This window comes from Heterodontus francisci, unplaced genomic scaffold, assembly GCF_036365525.1.
Source record: "Heterodontus francisci isolate sHetFra1 unplaced genomic scaffold, sHetFra1.hap1 HAP1_SCAFFOLD_1200, whole genome shotgun sequence".
NCBI lineage: Eukaryota > Metazoa > Chordata > Chondrichthyes > Heterodontiformes > Heterodontidae > Heterodontus > Heterodontus francisci.
In genome coordinates, this window is record NW_027141487.1 from 29859 (window position 1) to 49213 (window position 19355).

Genomic DNA, 19355 nt, shown 5'->3' on the forward strand with positions numbered 1-19355 from the left:
CCAGTATAGGCTGCCATTTACCAGTCGGAGAATGGACGGGAAGTTCATGTTTTATACTCAGAAAAATAAAATGGTATAAAACAGCGAACATATATTAACGACGCGTTTGCTGGCAACGTAACCAAATAGGTGCTGCATCAATGGTACATGCGCAAATGCAGCCTCATCGAGGAGGAAAGATGGCGCTGCTGAATTTGACACAAAACACGAATTAAATCCAAACCGCCTCAATGGTCGCATTCAGGTCCCTGCTCCCTCCCATGATCACCGCTTCAATCACCGCATTCAGTTTCATGCTCAATCACAGCTTATCTTCCCCGCTCCCTCCGATGCCCTTTGACTCGTCATTTTCAATGACTCTCCGCTCTCCCACTCCCTTCCAGCGCTTATCTTGGGAAGTTCAATGGCGGGGCTTCAACCCAACGTTATCGGCGTTAACAAAAAATGTTCACGGTTCACGGCATTGGAGTCCAGGCATGCGCAGTGCCGAACTGCTTTTCGCGGAAGCGCAATGCCAAGCAGTGTGAGTGATGGCGGCGGACAAGGTCCTTGTGAGTTGCATCACACACTACACCCTCTTTTCCTCCGAGGATGTTTCACTGGAGTTGTGTTGCTGAGTGTTTCGAAACTCTGTCTGCTAGAGCTGGAGGAGATTATAGAGATAGTGAGGCGTGAGGGTATGGAGAGATTTGAAAGCAAGGATGAGGATTTTAAAATTGAGGTGCTATTTAACTGGGAGCCTGTGTAGGCCAGTGAGCACAGTTGTGATGGGTGAACAGGACTTGGTTCGAGTAACGACACAGGCAGCAGAGTTTTGGATGATCTAAAGTTTATGGAGGGTAGAATGTGGGATGCTGGCCAGGAATGTGTTAGAATAGTCAATTTGAGAGGTAACAAATACATGGATGTAAGTTTCAGAGGCAGATGAGCTGAGACAGTGGCGAAGTCTGGCAATGTTACTGAGGTGGAACTAGGCAGTCTGAGTGATGGTGCTGATATGCAGTTGGAAGCTCATCTTGGGATCAGATATGATACTAAGGTTATGAATGGTCTGGTTTAGCCTCAGACAGTTGCCAGGGAGAAGGATAAAGTTGGTGCCGAGGGAGTGAAGTTCGTGGCAGGAAGTGAAGACTTCCCAATCTTTAATTCGAGGAAATTTCTGTTCATCCAGTACTGGATGTCAGACAGTCAGGATGGTGTGTGACTTGGAGGGGAACTTTGAGGTGATGGTGTTCACATACACCTGCTACCCTGGTCCTTCTAGATGATGGAAGTTGAGGGTTTGGGAGGTTCTGTTCAAAGTTCTGGTCCAATTGTACAGACAAAAAATCACCCTCCACTCTTTTTTTTCCTCTCCCTCCTTCCTCCTATAGAGGGCAGAGTCTTGTGTAGGTCCAGACTAGTTGGCAGGTTCCCTTCCCTGAAGGACATTATTGAACCAAATGGGGTTGTACATCAATCCAGCAGCTTTCATGGTCACTTTTTCCTATTGCCAATCCCATGAATTACCAGATTCATTCAGCTCCATTTCACAACCTGCCTTTGTGTTTTTGTGGCTTCTCTCACAGACATTTTTTCCATTTTCAAGCAATTTCACAGGGTTTTAGAAGAGGAGGATTTGCAGTTGTGAAATGCAAAGCAAACATTTGATCGGGTTCTGAAGGACTTGCCCAATTTATCGTAAATCAAATATTGAACATGGAAGGAAAAAGCACTGATCACAGTGGGGAGAAACTGTACACGTGTTGTGTGTGTGGAAGAGGTTTCAGCCGATCATTGAGCTTGTCGAAACACAAGTGCAGTCACACTGGGAACAAACCATGTAAATATGGGAACTGTGGAAAGGTTTGAATTATCCATTTGAGCTGGAAACCCATCCATGCAGTCACACTCTGGAGAGGCTGTTCACTTGCTCTGAGTGTGGGAAGGGATTCACTCAGTCATCCTACCTGCTGACACACCAGCGAGTTCATACTGGGGAGAGACCTTTTAAATATCCAGATTGTGGGAATTGCTATAAATGTTCTACTGAACTGATGTCTCATCAACGTGTTCACACTGAGGAGAGACCGTTTAGGTGTTCTTATTGCAGGGCTGGGTTCAAGCAATCATCTGAACTCACTGTACACCAGCGCACTCACACTGCAGAGAGACCGTTCATCTGCTCTGTGTGTGGGAAAGGATTCATTCCTTCATCCCACCTGCTCAGACACCAGCGAGTTCACACTGGGGAGAGGCCGTTCACCTGTTCAGAACACAGTGGGGATTCACTACTTCATTCCATCTTCTGACACACCAACGAGCTCTCACTCGAGAGAGGGCATTCTCCTGCTCTGAGTATGGGAAGGGATTCACTCAGTCATCCAACCGGCTGACACACCAGCGAGTTCACACTGGGGAGAGGCCGTTCACCTGCTCAGAGTGTGAGAAGAGATTCACTACTCCATCCCATCTTGTGACACACCAGCGAGTTCACACTGGGGAGAGGCCATTCACCTGCTCAGAGTGTGAGAAGAGATTCACTATTTCATCCAACCTGCTGACACACCAGCGAGTTCACAAGTCACTCAGGGCGGAGAAATGTCCATGAAACAGAAGATTTCCAACATTGGGATTTTGGAAATCCACCAATAGGTTCTCCCTTTCCGGCCGTGACCGGCTTTGACAAAAATTAAAGCAATCAGTTCTGATGTTCTTTTTTTAAAGTTGACCAAATACAAAACAGCTCGGTGGTCTTTTTACCTGTTTTTAAGTTGTGTTTATTGTTTAGACTCGGTGGAAAGGAACTTGAAGCAGGATAGTCAGTGGGTGGATCTGCATACTCCTCCACAATTTCTGTGTGTTAGTGTTCTGTAAATTTCCAAAAAGAAGGCGTGTTTATACACAGACCAATTCCCAATGTTTGTTTTTGCCTTCATGGGATATCTTAGCAGAGACCACCTGAGACCTGACACAGCTCATTTGACATGGCTTAAAATTAATGGTGCAGGATCAGTAGCTGGCAAGTCGCTGGTCTGCAGCAAAAACATTGGTCTGTCAATAGGAATTTGAAACTTACTTCCATTTACATTTGAATATTTTGAAGACAGAGGTAGATAGATTCTTGATAAGCAAGGAGGTGGAACGTTATCGGGGGCAGTTGGAAATGTGGAGTAATTAGTTCAGACATGAACTTATTGAATGACAGAGCAGGCTTGAAGGGCTGAGTGGCCGACTCCTGCTCCAAATTTGTATGTTTAGACACACACTGCTGTGTACATACAAAGTAATTTCTGAAAACACTGTACAAACTGGTTACTGAATGTGAATATCCTGCAGTGAGCATGAGTTGTATAAACTTCATATGTCCTGTGCATTGCAGCAACTGAAGTGATCTGGAATTTCCACTTATCGGTTTGCTCAGGTGTATGGCTGAATTCCATTCATTGTTCATCTCCACTTTCACTGTCTACTGTCCCAGTCACACTGTCAACCTTGAGTCACTGTGAAGCTGGTTTTTGCACCTTAGTGATGCAAAGCAAGGAGTATAACTCTGGCCATCTTTTTTCAATGTGTGGTTTGACATTGCTTAAGATTATCTGGAAAAGCTGTCGTGCACCTGGTCTTGCTTTCTGCTTCGTTCAGGTGATTAACACAGCACAAAGTAAGAAAAATGACCCCACTTATCGTCAAGTGTCTGGATTGTCAATGTCTGTTAAATGTTTAGTTTTTATTAATTTATATACCTACTGATTTTTGCACGTCACTTACCAAGGTGCCAGAATGTGCAGTCTAGTATGCTTCTAAATGTTGCTTTCCAGTGAAGTTTACACATCTTCACAGAACACCTTTTACATGAAAAATCTATAAATAGGCAGAAGCAGGACATTGAAAACATGAAGCTCTGTAAAACCAATTATCAGCTGTCAGGTAAGTCTCATGAAATTGCATTCTGAGTTGTGTAATTTTATTCATTACATATGCAAAATTGTACACAATTACCATTACACAACTAGTTTGCTTCATTAAAAGTGCTATAATTACATGATTCCTTGTCAGAAAAAAATTCAGACTTTTTGTCTTCAGCCACTAATTTTCAGACTTTTTGATCTTTGGCCACTCACCCTTGCATTTGTTACTTGTTTTTGTGAAATACTCTCTCTATATTCGCTCAACTGCTGGTTAACTCTGATTACATTTATATGTGTTTTTTTCATTCATTCATGGAGTGTGGGCGTCGCTGGCCAGGCCAGCATTTACTGCCCAGCCCTAATTGCCCTTAAGAAGGTGGTGGTGAGCTGCCTTCTTGAACCGCTGCAGTCCATGTGAGGTAGGTACACCCACAGTGCTGTTCGGAAGGAAGTTCCAGGATTTTGACCCAGCGACAGTGAAGGAATGGCGGTATAGTTCCAAGTAAGGATGGTGTGTGACTTGGAGGGGAACTTGCAGGTGGTGGTGTTCCCATGCATTTGCTGCCTTTGTCCTTCTAGTTGGTAGAGGTTGTGGGTTTGGAAGGTACTGTCTAAGGAGCCTTGGTGCGTTGCTGCAGTGTACCTTGTAGATGGTACATTTTATGCATGTCCATAATGTGTCTACTCAGATTTAACTCAAATGTGATTTGTAACCAATAAATGAAGTTTCGGGCATGAATTGTATACTGGTATCTTGGTGATTTGTCAAGAAAGATTTAATTCATTCACTCAGCAGCTTGAGAGGAACCAGACTGAGGTTTAATGAACATAAGAAATAGGAGCTGGAGGAGTCCATTTGGCCCTTCGAGCTGCTGTGCCATTCACCCAGATCAAACACTGGAATAAAAATCCTCCTCCTGGGGCAATTGGATGAGTCCAGGTCTGATAACAGTGTCTGATTCATGGTCTGATGCTACTGTAGGTAATGCACAAGTGGTGAACCTATTAGTTCCTGTTAGTATCATGTTGCATGCCCCTGTCTACCATGTGAGGAACTGGGGTTATATTCTGTGATGGGGTGATTGTATATTTTTGAGACATCAAAATGTTATATGGTATAGTTTCATCTTAAAATACCACAGAAAAAAATTAGAAGAGGGCATGTTCTCTTTGAGAAATTTCTTGAGCAGAGACAGTTTTATCGCCAGGTGCCCTCACACTACACAGTGGTAGATAATTGTGGTCTCCTCTACACTGAGGAGGCTAAATACAGACTGCATGACCGCTTTGTGGAACAACTCCCTTCAGTCTGCAAGCATGGCCCTGCGCTTCCTGTTTCTTCTCATTTTAATTCTCTACCTTGCACTCAGTCTGACCTATGAACACATGATCTAAGAGCTGGAGCAGGCTATTCAGACCCTCGAGCCTGCTGCGCCATTCTACAAGATCATGACTGATCCGTTTGTGGATTCAGCTCCATTTTCCTGCCTGCCCCCGATATCCTTTGACTCCCTTGTTTGTGAAGACTCTGTCTGCGTCTGCCTTAGAAACATTCAATGACCCTACCTCCACTGCTGTCCGGGGAAGAGAGTTCCACAGACTCACGACTCTCTGAGAGAAATAAATTTCACTGTTACTCTGTCTTACATGGGAGAGCCTTTAATTTTAAACTGTTCCCCAGTTTTAGCCTTCCCCAGAAAGGGAAACATCCTTTCAACATCCACCCTGTTAAGTCCCCTCAGGATCTTATATATTTCAATGAGATCAACTCTGATCCTTCTAAACTCCAATGAATACAGACCCAAACTGTTCACCCTTTCCTCAAAAGATAACCCTTTCTCCCAGGAATCAGTCGAATGAACCTTCTCTGAACTGCTTCCAATGCAACTGTATCCTTGAAGTATGGAGACCTAAACTGTACAGAATACTCTAGATTTGGTCTCACCAATGCCCTGTATAACTGCAGCGAAACATTTTTTATATTCCATTCCCCTTGTAATAAATTGCAGCATTGCATAATGCTGGATCTGGGGCAAACAAGATGCACTTTCCTTGGTAACATCTGAGGCTGGCTTGTTCTCCCTCTCTGTCTGGCTGTATCCAACAGCAACCAGAATGCACCTTCTCTAACTCCTGAGGCTTGCTTGTCCTTAAAGCAGTACTGATCATTTGCTGCCTTAAAGACACACTGCACACATAGCACCCCCCCCCCCCCACCCACCTCAAAAAATAAAGTAGGATCATAACATCTCCATCCCTGGCGGAATGAAATACCATTCTGAAAATGCGTTTCATTGCAATGCAAAAAATGAAATTGAAAAAACAAACGATAACACATTTTCGCCCGCATTGACAGATATACACTTTTCAAGAATATTGGGACTACAGCAACAAGTTCCACCAGAACATTTTCAGTTTAAAATTTTTCAAAGATTGTCCCAATTAACGCATTTCAAATTTCCAAGCATAGTCTTCCAGTTGTTTCGTGCTTTCCTTCCAAGTGTCCCTATTGTCCATCACTTCAGCCAGGTGCACTGCAGAGCTCGGAGCACTGACCTCTACTGTGTTCACTATTCTTTGAGAAGTTTCTCGAGTCCCCCTTAACCTATGTGTCATCACGTGACACTGGAAAACCCAGTCCTGGGTAACAGAAGCTGCTCTTGTCTTACCCTGGGGTGTCAAAGGAATTTGACAGTATCCCTCCAACACATCTGTCTCTTTAAGACATATGGTGTTGCCCACTCTGTCCATGCACTACTTTAAATGATAATTTGGGTAGGAGTCTGCCTTCTTTACCACCGTGACCTTTCTTTAGTCTAGGCAAGTTTGTGCGATCCCACCAGGTTTCGGCATCAAGACCACCTGCGAATTCCAGCTGTACTGGACTTCATTGGACTCTGCTTCCACTTGGGCTGGTCTATCTGGACCTAAACGACAGGGATGTTGTTTTAAAGGAATGTTTCCCCCTACCCCCACATCATATGTACATCCTGCCTTATCCCGACAAGCTTTTTGAAACTTTGTTAAAAAAAAAACTGTTCAGTCTTCTCGCCGTTTTTCCTCTTAGTGCAAAAGCATTTTGTCTAACTTTCCTACATATTCTGTATTTCACTAATAGGATAGTTGCTGGTTAAATCTGAGAATTTACGAGGCCTACCTTTGCCTCATCCTCACAATCCGTTTCCTTGTCAACAGTACTGTTTAACTGAAATACCTGTATTGGCTTATCCTCCTCCCTGTAGTAATATAGTTTGAGCATATTAATGTGACACAACCAGTTCTCTCGGTGATCAGGGGTGTCAATAAAGTAATCTACCTTATCCAATCTTTTGATCAATCTATATGGGCCAATGAACCGTGCTTTTAATGGTTGTCCCTGTAATGTAACCACTAAACTGATCAAACAACTTCCCTTCCTGGCCCTCGTGCTAACTGACATTGTAAACAGTTTCCTTTCCTCAGTTACTTCCAGCTCCCTTTTAAAACTGTCATTATCACCCACCTCCTCAAAACTCCCACCCTCAACCTCTCTGTCCTTGTAAACTACCACCTCATCTTCACCCTCTCATTCCTTTCCAAAGTCACTGAATGTCTTTATGCCCCTAATCCGTGTCCACCTTTCCCAGAACTCCATGTTTGAAACTTTCCAATCAGGTTTCCATCACACAGCACTGAAACAGCTCGAATCCATGCCACAAAGGACATTCTCTGTACCTGTGGGGCACTATCCCGCCTCAGACTTCTTCACCTCCCAGTCGACCACACCATCCTCTAACGCCTCTCCTCCACTGTCTAGCTGAGTGGGACTGACTTCCCTTGGCTCCATTCAGATCTATCCAATCATAGCCAAAGAATCTCTAGCAATAGTTTCTCTTCTCACCCCATTACCTTTGGAGTTTCCCAAGGATCTATCGATGGCCACCTCTATCCCCCATCTATCAGCTGCCCCTCAGTGACATCATCCAAAGACATGACATCAGGTTCCACATGTGTGCTGATGCCACTCAACTCTACATCACCACCACCTCTCTTGACCCCTCCAGTGTTTGTGTTGTCAGCCTGCTTGTCTATTCTAATGCTCTTCTGATTGACCCCCACCCCCACCCTGCATAAACTGCAGCTCATTCACATTCTGCTGCTGTTTACTCCAAGCATCACAAATTTCCACTCATCCATCATTACTGAGCTCACTGATCTACAATGGCTCCAGGTCCTCTAATGTCCCCATTTTAAAATTCTCATCTCATGTTCAAATCGCTTCAAGGCCTCACCTCTCCCTATATCTGTAATCTCCTCCAGCCGAACAACCCTCAGAAAACTCTGCATTCCTCCAACTCTGACCTCTTACACATCCCTCACTGTCTTTCTGTCCCATTGCCTGTGCCTTCAGTCACCGGCCCGAAGCTCTGGAATTTCCTCCTTGCACCTTTCTGCCAGTCCACATCTCTCCTCCGTTAAGACCCTACTAAAAACCTATGATTTTGACCAAGCTTTTAGTCAGTCCTTCTATTTACCCTTCTTTGGCTCAGTGTCAATTTTTGTCTGATTTTTCCGTTTATGTTCTGAGATGCACCTTCAGACACTCTCCTACTTTAAAGGTACAGTGTAAATGAAAGGCATTTTTAAATCCCATTGTAACAGACTGGGGAAGCCAGCATTAAAATAATATTTGGGTATAATGAAGTAAAGTCATAGATCGGCCATCTTCTCATTGAATAGCAGAACAGACTCGAGAGGCTAAAAGGCCGATTCCTGTTTCTATGTCCTGAATAGACTTGGACTGAAACACAACTGATAAATGGAAAGTCATGGGAGAACTGGGGAGAAGGCACTGCAACTGGAAACAAGCACGTGAGCAGAGTTAGAGAGTGGGGGAAGTCTGGGGAGAAAGTACACAAAGAACTGGAGCAGGCCATTCAGCCCCTCAAACCCGCAGCACATTTCAGTTAGATCCTGCCTCATCAATTAGTCTCCACTTATCTTGAAGAAATTAATATTTCTTGAAGATATATCCAAATATTAAACTTCAGCCCAGTTACTGGGATAATCAACATCAGCAAAAACAAACCCCAACTATCAGAATGAAAATGGTTCAGTCCTAGATGTGATTAACAGCAGCAAAAACAGCAGAATCCAAACCCTGCAGTCACTTGTGAACTCGCTGCTGTCGCAGCAGGTTGATTGAGTGAATCCCCTCCACCACTCAGAGCAAGTGAACGGCCTCTCCCTCGTGTGAACTCGCTCGGACTCAGCAGATTGATTGACTGAGTGAATCCCCGCCCACTCATAGAGCAGGTGAACGGTCTCTCCCCAGTGTGAACTCGCTGGTGTCTCAGCAGGTTGATTGACTGAGCGAATCCCCTCCCCCATTCAGAGCAGATGAACGGTCTCCCCTCAAAGTGAACTCTCTGGTGTGTCAGCAGGTGATTTTTGTTTTTCAAGCTCTTCTCACAGTCAGAACATTTAAAAGGTCTCTTATCAGTGTGAAGAAGTTGGTGTGAATTGTGGTTGGTTAACAAGTGAATCCCTTCTCACACTCATTGCAGGTGAACTGTCTCTCCCCAGTGTGAAACCGCTGGTGTTCAGTGAGTTTAGATGAGTGAGTGAATCCCTTCCCACACATGGAGCAGGTGAACGGCTTCTCCCCAATGTGAGTGCGTCGATGAGTCTCGAGTTCAGATGGGTAATTGAATCCCTTCCCACAGTCCCACATTCTCACGGTTTCTCCATGGTGCAGATGTCTTTGTGTCTCTCCAAGTTGGATGATCAGTTGAAGCCTCATCTGCACACAGAACACGTGTATGTTTTCTCTCCTCTGTGAATGGTGTAATGTCTTTTCAGCCTGTGTAACTGGTTAAAGCTCAGTCACAGTCAGTGCACTGGAACACTCTCACTCGGGTGTGGGTGCCTTGCAGTTTTTCCAGTCACACTGATGTTTGAAATCTTTTCCCACAGACAGAACAAACATTTCTTGTTCCACATTCAAAGTCCGATGATATTCAGGTGCTGATGAATCGAATGATTCTTTCAGATCTTGACGTGATGCTTGGTTTAAGTTTTCCCGTCTGCTAATCCTTCTCTTCTCATACCCTGTTATAAAGGAGATTATAAAGGTCATCACTCTAAGTATAGGATAGAAATTTCGAGCAGACAATTTTTCCTCTTTAGTTCCCCAAAGCTGTAAATCCCCGTCTCACAGCTCTCCCTTCTCCCTGGGCATCCAAACCCATGGCATCATCTGCACGATTTCTTTCCTCTGCTGACAGTTTTCTCCCTCCCTCTACTCTGGCTCGGTTCACTACTCCAGCCCCTGTTTGCTGAGTGAGAAACAAATAACTGAATCAATGATTTTCCCTCCTGCTCACTGGGACCCTGAAGCCCCGCCCACTCTCAGTGCCGGCAATAAGATGGTAACACATGCGCACTGCTCTCCGCTCAAGATGGCGGCGCCTAAACCCTCCCGGCTTCCTTTCCAGAGGTGGCAGCCGTTAACCTGGGCAACCCAGGGATAACCCCGGAGACGCAAATGATGGAACTGGAGTTTCTTATTTGGGGCTTCAGGCCTACACCAGGTGTTTATGAAGCCGACCCACCCGACCGCCAACTCTGACCCGCTGCAAATGCATCTCCCGGAGAACTCCGACACTGCGCATGCTCGAAATACAAGCCAGTACTGCACCTGCGCGCTGTTCCCCTGTAGAAGGAATAGGGCATATTCAATATCGCTGGAAATGCCGGGTATCTGTCCCGCCATTGGAAGCTCTAATTAATGCTTACAAATTATAATCTGTGGTCGGGTTGCAATTAAATTATTGGACTGACCTTCCAAGATGGCTGTGTCTAAGGGAATTATTGGGTGACTGAGGGAGTATGACCATGACTGAGAATCTTTCCGTGTGTACATGGAGTGGATAGAGATTTTTTCACTGTTAACAATACCCTCGAAGATCCTGATAATGTAGCTGTCAACCAGGCAGTTTGGGAAAAGACAGAGGGATATTTTTGACTGAAGCAGGCCCGGAATGTATGACATACTCAATACTTTTCTCACCCCAGCAAAACCAAAGGACATGCCGCTGAAGGACATTTTGATTAAGCTTGAGCAGCATGACAATCCGAAACCATTGAAGATTGCAGAAATCTATCAGTTTGGAACAAGGAATCAGCTGCCCAATGAGGACATTGGGGAGTTTATTGTGGCCTTCCAAAAGCTGTCACTTCATTGTAAATTTTGGAGAATTTCAAGAGCGTGTGTTGTGTGACAGATTTGGTTGCTGATTAAAGGGTGAGCACATTCACAGTAAGTTGATGACATTGCCAAAGGTGAGTTTTGACATAGCTTTTCAAACAGCACTGTCCATGGACATGGCTGAATTTGACTCGAGAGAAGTGAGAGTTAACAACCGTCAGTCATCTGCTGAAGTAAATAAGCTGCAGATGAGTAAGCAGAAGGTCCCAATGATGGCAACTGGTGATGGTCATGTGGGTGTTGCTCGTAAGAAAACGGGAGGAGGCCATCAGGGTAGTAGCAGTGGTTAAATAAAATCCTGTGACCGGTGCTGAGGCCAACATTGAGCCCAGAATTCTCCCGTTGTGAAGGCAGAGTGCTACAGCTGCAAGAAGAAGTGTTATCTTGCCAAGGCATGTCGCAAGAAGGTCATCGGTGAAAACACAGGCAGGAGGAAACATCATTCACTGCATTCGGTTGTCAAACAGCAGCAGGTTGATGAGGCTTCATTTGAGATCCATGTGATCAGAAGCACAAGGATGTCCAATGAAACTTCACAGAGCATCGTGGTCCAAGTATCGTTGGAAGAAACTCCAGTAAACTGCAGCAACTCACTAAGGCTCCTTCGACAGCACCTTCCAAACCCGCAACCTCTACCACCTAGAAAGACAAGGACAGCAGATGCATGGAGACATCACCGCTTGCAAGTTTCCTTCCAAGCCACACACCACCCTGACTTGGAACTATGTCACCATTGCTTCACTGTCACTGGGTCAAAATCCTGGAACTCCCTTCCAACAACACTGTTGGTGTACCTACATCCCAAGGACTGCAGCAGTTCTAGAAGGAATCTCACCACCACCACCACCTTCTCAAGGGCAATTAGGTATGCACAATGCATTCTGGCTAAATACAACATGGAGGTCAACACAGGTGCATCAGTTAGCATAGTTTCAGTGCCGCTGTATCGTGAAAAGTTGAGTCACCATCCCCTGGAAAAATGATGAGTAGAGTTACACAGTTATGGAGGAGAGAATATTCCCCAAATTGGAAGTGTATTGGTTGGCATCACATACAATGAGCAATGTGCAAAATTGCCCATCATTGTTGTGAAAGGTGAAAAACCAGCCTTGTTTGGAAGAAACTGGTTCGCAGCATTTAAGTGAAATATGAGCGAGCTTTCTCGTATTGAGCTGAAATTCATATCTCAACATGAACTATCCGAAGGTGTTCACTGAAATCTGCAAATCAATTCAAGGGTACAAAGCTAACATACAAGCTCAGGAGAATGCAAGGCCAGTGTATTGTCAGCCGCATCCAGTACCCTATGCTCTGAGAGAGAAGGTGAAGCAAGAACTGAAATGACTTGAGACTGAGAACATTATCTCTAAGGTAGAGCAGAGTAATTGGGCTATTCCCATAGTGGTAATACCAAAGTCAGATGGTAGTGTCAGAGTATGTGCTGAGTATAAGGTAACTGTCAACAGATACTGGAATGTAATCCACCCAATAACATGACAAACATGGAGCATCTGTTCACGACGTTGACAGGAAGCCAGACTTTTTCAAATTTAGATTTGACAAATGCCTATCTGGAGCTTGAGTCAGACGCTGAGTCTGAGTCATTCTTGACTATCATTACACACATGGGTCTATTTCAGTTTCACAGGCTGCCTCTTGGAAAAGCATGGAGTTCGGATGAAGGAACACAAATGTGAAATGTTTCAAAATTCTGCAATGCACTTGGGTCAGAAAGTAGACAAGAACGGGTTAAATGTTACCAAGTGTAAGATTCAAGCAATTAGAAATGCGCCACACCCTCAGAACACATCTAATCTCAGATCTTTTTTGAACCTCATAATTTACTGCAGTAAATTCATACCAGATCTGGCAACATTATTGCATCCATTGAATGAACTCTTGAGGAAGGGGTATCCGTGGAATCGGACAAAGGAGTGTGATAAGGCATTCAAATTGCGTAAACGTCAACTTGCAGAGGGTGTAATGCTTCTGCATTACGATGTGCTCAAAGAGATTAAACTAACATGTGATTCCTCTCCATACAGAGCAGTTTTTTTTAGTCGTTCCTGGGATGTGGGCTTCGGATGAAGACGAGTTTCCAGTAACAGCAGATGACATTGGTCGAACAACTCGTAGGGGCTCCGTATTGGCAAAGGTGTTCAAATATAACACAAATGGGTGGGAAACACAGGTACTGGATTTAGAATTCAGGTCATTTTTTATGCATAAGAATGAGTTGTCGGTTGATCAAATTTATGTCCTGTGGGGAGCTAGAATTGTAATCCCTGGAAAGTACATATTGCAGTTGCTATGTGATGTTCATGATGATCACTTAGGGATATGTTTGACGAAGAGTCTAGTGAGGAGATATCTTTGGTGGTCATAGTTAGAGAAGGACATTGGAAACATAGTGAAATCATCTGGAACATGTCAAGCAGTAGAAAGGAAGCCGCCATCGGTACCTTTTCAGCCATGGAAATGACCAGCTAGAGTGTGGCAGAGGCTGCACATAGATTTTACAGAATTAGAAGGACAACAGATGTTCATTGAGAAAGAGACATTCGAAGTGGGTTGAGGGGTTTCCAATGAATTGAGGAACAACTAGCAAAACTCCAGATATTTTGTGTAGTTTGTTTTCTGCTTATGGGTTCCCAGAGGAAATTGTGTCTGAAAACAGACCTCAGTTTTGTTCAGGAGAGTTTGTACAATTCATGAGAACAAATGGTGTAAAACACACTAGAGTTCCACTGTATCATCCTGCTTCCAAAGGAGCAGCAGAGCGCACAGTGCAGATTGTTAAGCATGCTCTTGTCAAGCAAATGCTGGATATCAATCTGAACAAAAGTCAGTTATCATTGGATCACAGACTGCTGAACTTTCTGTTTATCTATTGTAACACCCCTCACACTGCTACCAGCATAACGCCAGCTGAATTGTTTCTTAGCTGGCAGCCTAGAACGAGGTTTTCATTGCTGAAGCCACATTTAACGCTGTTAGTAGAAGAGAAACAATCAAGACAGAAAGAGAGTCATGAGAGAGCTCGAGTGGGAGAAAGAAGTCAGAAGTTGAACCAGAAGGATAGATTGCAGAATCATCATCACAAGTGGTTGAAGTGGTGACCAGTGATAGTGGTAGAAGATGTGGTCCTCGCACATATTTAGTTAAGATGTTTGGTAGTGGAAAGGTTAGGTTTATAGATATAGATCATATTTTACCTTCAGAGGTTCACAAAAAAGAAGGAAGTTGGAAAGAATCAAATGAGTCGAATGAATCAGATAGTTTGGTTATGAGTTGGGCACCAATAGTTACTCAAACAGAAATCATGCCAGAAACTCGTGTAAGAGAAAATCCGAGGTCAGGTCTAAGGCAGATACAGAGAGACATCTCTGATGATGTGGAAATTTCAATTGTAGCTCAACGTCAAAATCAGCCTCTGTTGAAGAAACCTCTCCTCAGACTCAGTCCAAGATGGGTAACGGACTTTCCACAGGTTCTGGAAATTTGAGTCAGGAAAGAAGGTGCCAGAGAATTGGAGAGTGGAAAATGTGACACCCTTATTGAAGAAATGTGTAAGGAGAGTACTAGCAACCATAGGTCAGTTAGTTTAACATCAGTGGTGGGTAAGATTTTCGAAACAATAGTCAGGGAAAATATCAATTTACACGTCGAGAGGTTCAAGTTAATTAAGGATAGTCAGCATGGATTTGTAAAAGACAGATCATGCATGCCTAATTTAAATGAATGTTTTGATGAAGTAGCAGGGAAGGTTGATGAAGGGAATGTGTTGAATGTTGTTTTACGGATTTTAAGAAAATATTTGACAAGGTACCACATTAAAGGTTTGCTAACAAAATTGTGGCTCATGGAAAAGGGGGTTCTGTGTCCAATTGATAAAATAATGGCTGACGGACTGAAAACAGCCAGTCAAAGGAAATGGTTGTTTTTCAAACTGGAGGATAGGAGACAGAGGTGTTCCCCAAGGGTCAATGCTGGGACCACTGTTTTTGTTTTACTTTATATAAATGACTTGAATCTTGGAATACAAAGTAGAATATCAACATTTGCTGATGACACCAAACCTGGAGCTGCAGCAAACAGTGAGCATGATATGAACAGTCTGCAACAGGACAGAGATAGGCTAGCAGAATGGACAGAAAGGTGGCAGATGGAAGTTTTTACTGACAAGTGTGAGGTGATGCATTTACCAGAAGGGTTCGGGAGAGGCAATTTAGACGTAATGGCATAGTTCTAAAGAGTGTGCAGAAACAGAGGACCTGGGGTTGCAGGGGCAGAGATCCTTGAAGGTGGCAAGACATATTGAGAGAATGGTGAGTGAAGCACATGGAATCTTGGGCTTGAAAGATAGAAGTATTCAGTACAATTATCTTGAACGTCTATAATGCTCTGTTTAGGCCTCAACTGGAGTACTGCGTCTAGTTCTGGTCACAGCATTTCAGGAAGTATGTGATGGTCCTTGAGAGGGTGCAGAGGAGATTTATCCGAATGGTTCCGGGGATGGAGGACTTTAGTTTCTTGGTTAGGTTGGAAGAGCTGGGTTTGTTCTCCTTCGAACAAAGGAGATTGAGGGGTGATTTAATAGAAGTGTACCAGATTATGACAGGCTTAGATACATTAGACAAGGAAAAACTGTTCCCATCAACAAATCCTACCAGAAGTCAGGGAAACAGATTGCAAGTTGGGTGGGGTGGGGGGGGGGGGGGGGTGGGGGGGGGGAGATGCAGGGGAATATGAGGAAGTCTTGTTTTTACATAGCAAGTTGTAATGACATGGAAGTCGCTGCCCACAAAGGTGGTGGAAGCAGAAATGATCAATAACTTCAAGAGGACGACTGAGAAAAAATAGGCTTGCAGGGCTGCGTGTATCGACACCTTGCCTTGAGTTATTTTTTTGCCCCACCTCCGCTTTATTTGCTTAAAAACAGCGACATTTCTAACCGTTGTCAGTTCTGAGGGAAGTTCACAGACTTAAACATTAAAGCTGCTTCTCTCTCTACAGTTGTTGCCAGACCTGTTGGATATTTCCAGCATTTTTTTTCAAATTCCTGTTTTCGAGTCTGATTGCACAACTCCCTGCAGAGCCAGCATGAATCGAAATGTTTCCTTCTGTGCTGCAAATGACTGACTCTGGTCAGTTCAGACTCACTGATCACAGCTCTCTTCACTGCTCAGCTGCTTCACATTGCTCCCTGTCTCTAAAATTTGTGCTCTAGGTAAAGCTCGAACTCACAGTCTTGGCATTGCTCACTAATAGCACTGCTGTATTAGTACCACACGCTAACCAACTGCACCACTGGAGCCCCAGTTTAATATATTTAACATGGTGAACTGCAGGCCAGTTAGCCTAACATCAGTGGTCGGGAAAATGCTCTCATCGATGTTTAAGGAAGTCTGAACAAGAACTTAGAAAATCATAGTCTGATCAAACAAAGTCAACATGGTTTTACGAAATGGTAATCTTGCTTGACAAATGTATTACAGAATTCTGAGGATGTAACTAGAAGGGTCGATAAAGAGGAATCAGGAAATATAGTATCATTGGATTTCCAAAAAGCATTCAGTTAGATACCACAGAAGATTAATACACTAGATAAAGGCTCATGGAATTGGGCTAATATATTAGCATGCATCGAGGACATAGAGCTTAACGGACAGAAAGCAAAGAATAGGGATAAATGGAGCATTTTCAAGTTGGCAGGCTGTTACCAGTGGAGTGCCCCAAGTAACATTGCTGGGGCCTCAGCTATTTCCAATGCTGAGAGTGAAGTGGAAGCATATTCAGTCCTGGGTTGAAGAGAGAATTGGTCCTCACCATCATAGATGCCAGTCTTTAGACAATTCGATTAAATCCACGTGATACCAAGAGATTGGTAAAGGCACTGGATACAGAAAAGTCCATGGGCCCTGAAAAAATCCCAGCTGTCATACTGAAGACCTGTTCTCCAGAACAAGCTGTGTCCTTAGACAAGCTGTTCCAGTACAGTTGTAATATAGACATCTACCCGACAATGTGGAAAATTCCCATTTCTGTCCTGTCCACAAAAATCGGCAGAAATCCAATCTGGCCAATTACTGCCACATCAATCTACTCTCAATCATCAGCAAATTTGTGGAAGGTATCATCGACAGTGTTATCAAACAGCACTTACTCAGTAATAAATCACTGACCGATGCTCAGTTTGGAATCCACCAGGGGCACTCAATTCCAAACCTCATTACAGACTTGGTCCAAACATGGAAAATAAAGCTGAATTCAAGAAGTGATAGTGACTGCCTTTGCCAGCAAGGTAACAGTAGACTTAGTATGGTATCAAGGAGCTCAAGCAAATCTGGAGGCAATGGGAATCAGGGGGGAAATACTCCACGAGATGGAGTCCTATCGAACACAAAGGAACATGGTTGTGGTTCTGGAGGCCAATCATCTCAGCCCCAGTACATTGCTGCAGGAGTTACTTGGGCTGGTGTCCTAGGCCCAACCATCTTCAGATGCTTCATCAATGAATTTCCCTCCATCATAAGGTCAGAAGTGGGGATGTTCACCGATAATTGCATAAAGTTCAGTACTATTCTCGACGCCTCAGATTCTGAAGTAGTCCAGATCCACATGCAGCAACACCTGGACGACATTCAGGCTTGGGCTGAATAGTGGCAGGTAACATCCACACCACCCAAGTGCCAGGCAATTATCATCTCCAATAACAGAGAATCTAAACATCTCCCCCTGACATTCAATGGCATTATCATCGCTGAAACCCCCACCATCAACATCCTGGGGATCAGCCTTGCCCAGAAACCTGGAACAGCGATAAACATACTGTGGCTGCAAGAGTTGGTCAGGGGCTGGAAATTCTGCAACTCATCTACTAACTCCCCAAAACCTGTCCACCATCTAGAAGGCAGGAGTGTGATGGAATATTCTCCACTTGCCTGCATAATTTCAGACACTACAGCACTCCAGAAGTTCAACTCCAACCAAGACAAAGCAACCCGCTTCATCACCACCCTATCCACCATCTTAAATATTCACTTCCTCCAGTACGATGCACAGTGGTCAAAGTGTGTATCATATACAAGATGCAGTGCAGCAATTCACCAATGCTCGTTTCACAACTCCTTGCAAACTCGCAACCAGTATCACCTAGAAAGACGAAAGCAGTAGATGCATGGGAACACTACCACCTGCATGCCTCCCTCCAAGTCACACAACATCCTGACTTGGAACTATATTGCTGAGTCAAAATCCTGGAACTCCCTCCCTAACAGCACTGTGCATGTACCTCACCATATGGACTTCAGCGGTTCAAGAAGGCAGCTCACTACCACCTTCCCAAGTGCAATTAGGGATGGGAAGTACATTCCGGCATTGCCAGGGATCCTCACATCCCAAGAACGAATAAGAAAAAGAATGGATAATTATCTGAGGAAAAAACTGTGCAGAGCTGTATGGAAAAGGCGGGTGTGTTGGACCAGCTGAGTTGCTCTTGCAGAGAGCCTGCATAAATATTCAGGCCAGGAACACCTCCTTCTGTGCTGGAACAATTTTATGATTCAATTCTATTCTGTTATATAAAGGTGACGTTTTTCTCCAACTACACAATATGCTGGTTAGACCACACCTGGAATACTGTGTATAGTTTTGGTCTCAGCCCTTTATAAAGGATACACATTGGCCTTGGAAACATGGCAGTGAAAATTTACCAGAATGGAGCCAAGGCTCTCATGGTTAGATTATGAGGTGCGATTCATTCAAGCAGGCCTGCATTCCTTGGAATATCGGAGGTTAATGAGATGATTTGATTGAGTATTTTAGGATTAGGAAATGAATTAGAACAGAGAACATAGAACATAGAACAGTACAGCACAGTACAGGCCCTTCGGCCCACGATGTTGTGCCGAACTTTAACCTGCACAAGATCTAAGTAAATACCTACCCTTCATTCTACTATCATCCATGTACCTATCCAAGAGTCACTTAAATGCCCCGAATGTATCTGCTTCTACTACCACCGCTGGCAGCGCATTCCACGCACCCACCACTTTCTGTGTAAAGAACCTACCTCTGACATCTCTCCGAAACCTTCCTCCAATCACCCTAAAATTATGCCCCCTGGTGATAGCGCGTTCCACCCTGGGAAAAAGTCTCTGAATATCCACTCTATCTATGCCTCTCATCATCTTGTACCCCTCTATCAAGTCACC

At 44.1% G+C, this 19355-nt stretch overlaps 1 pseudogene; it reads left to right on the forward strand.

The window, feature by feature from the left end:
• LOC137363876 (zinc finger protein 665-like) overlaps positions 1-2590 on the forward strand; it is a 31418-nt pseudogene extending 28828 nt beyond the window's left edge.
• Positions 2591-19355: the final 16765 nt, after the last annotated feature.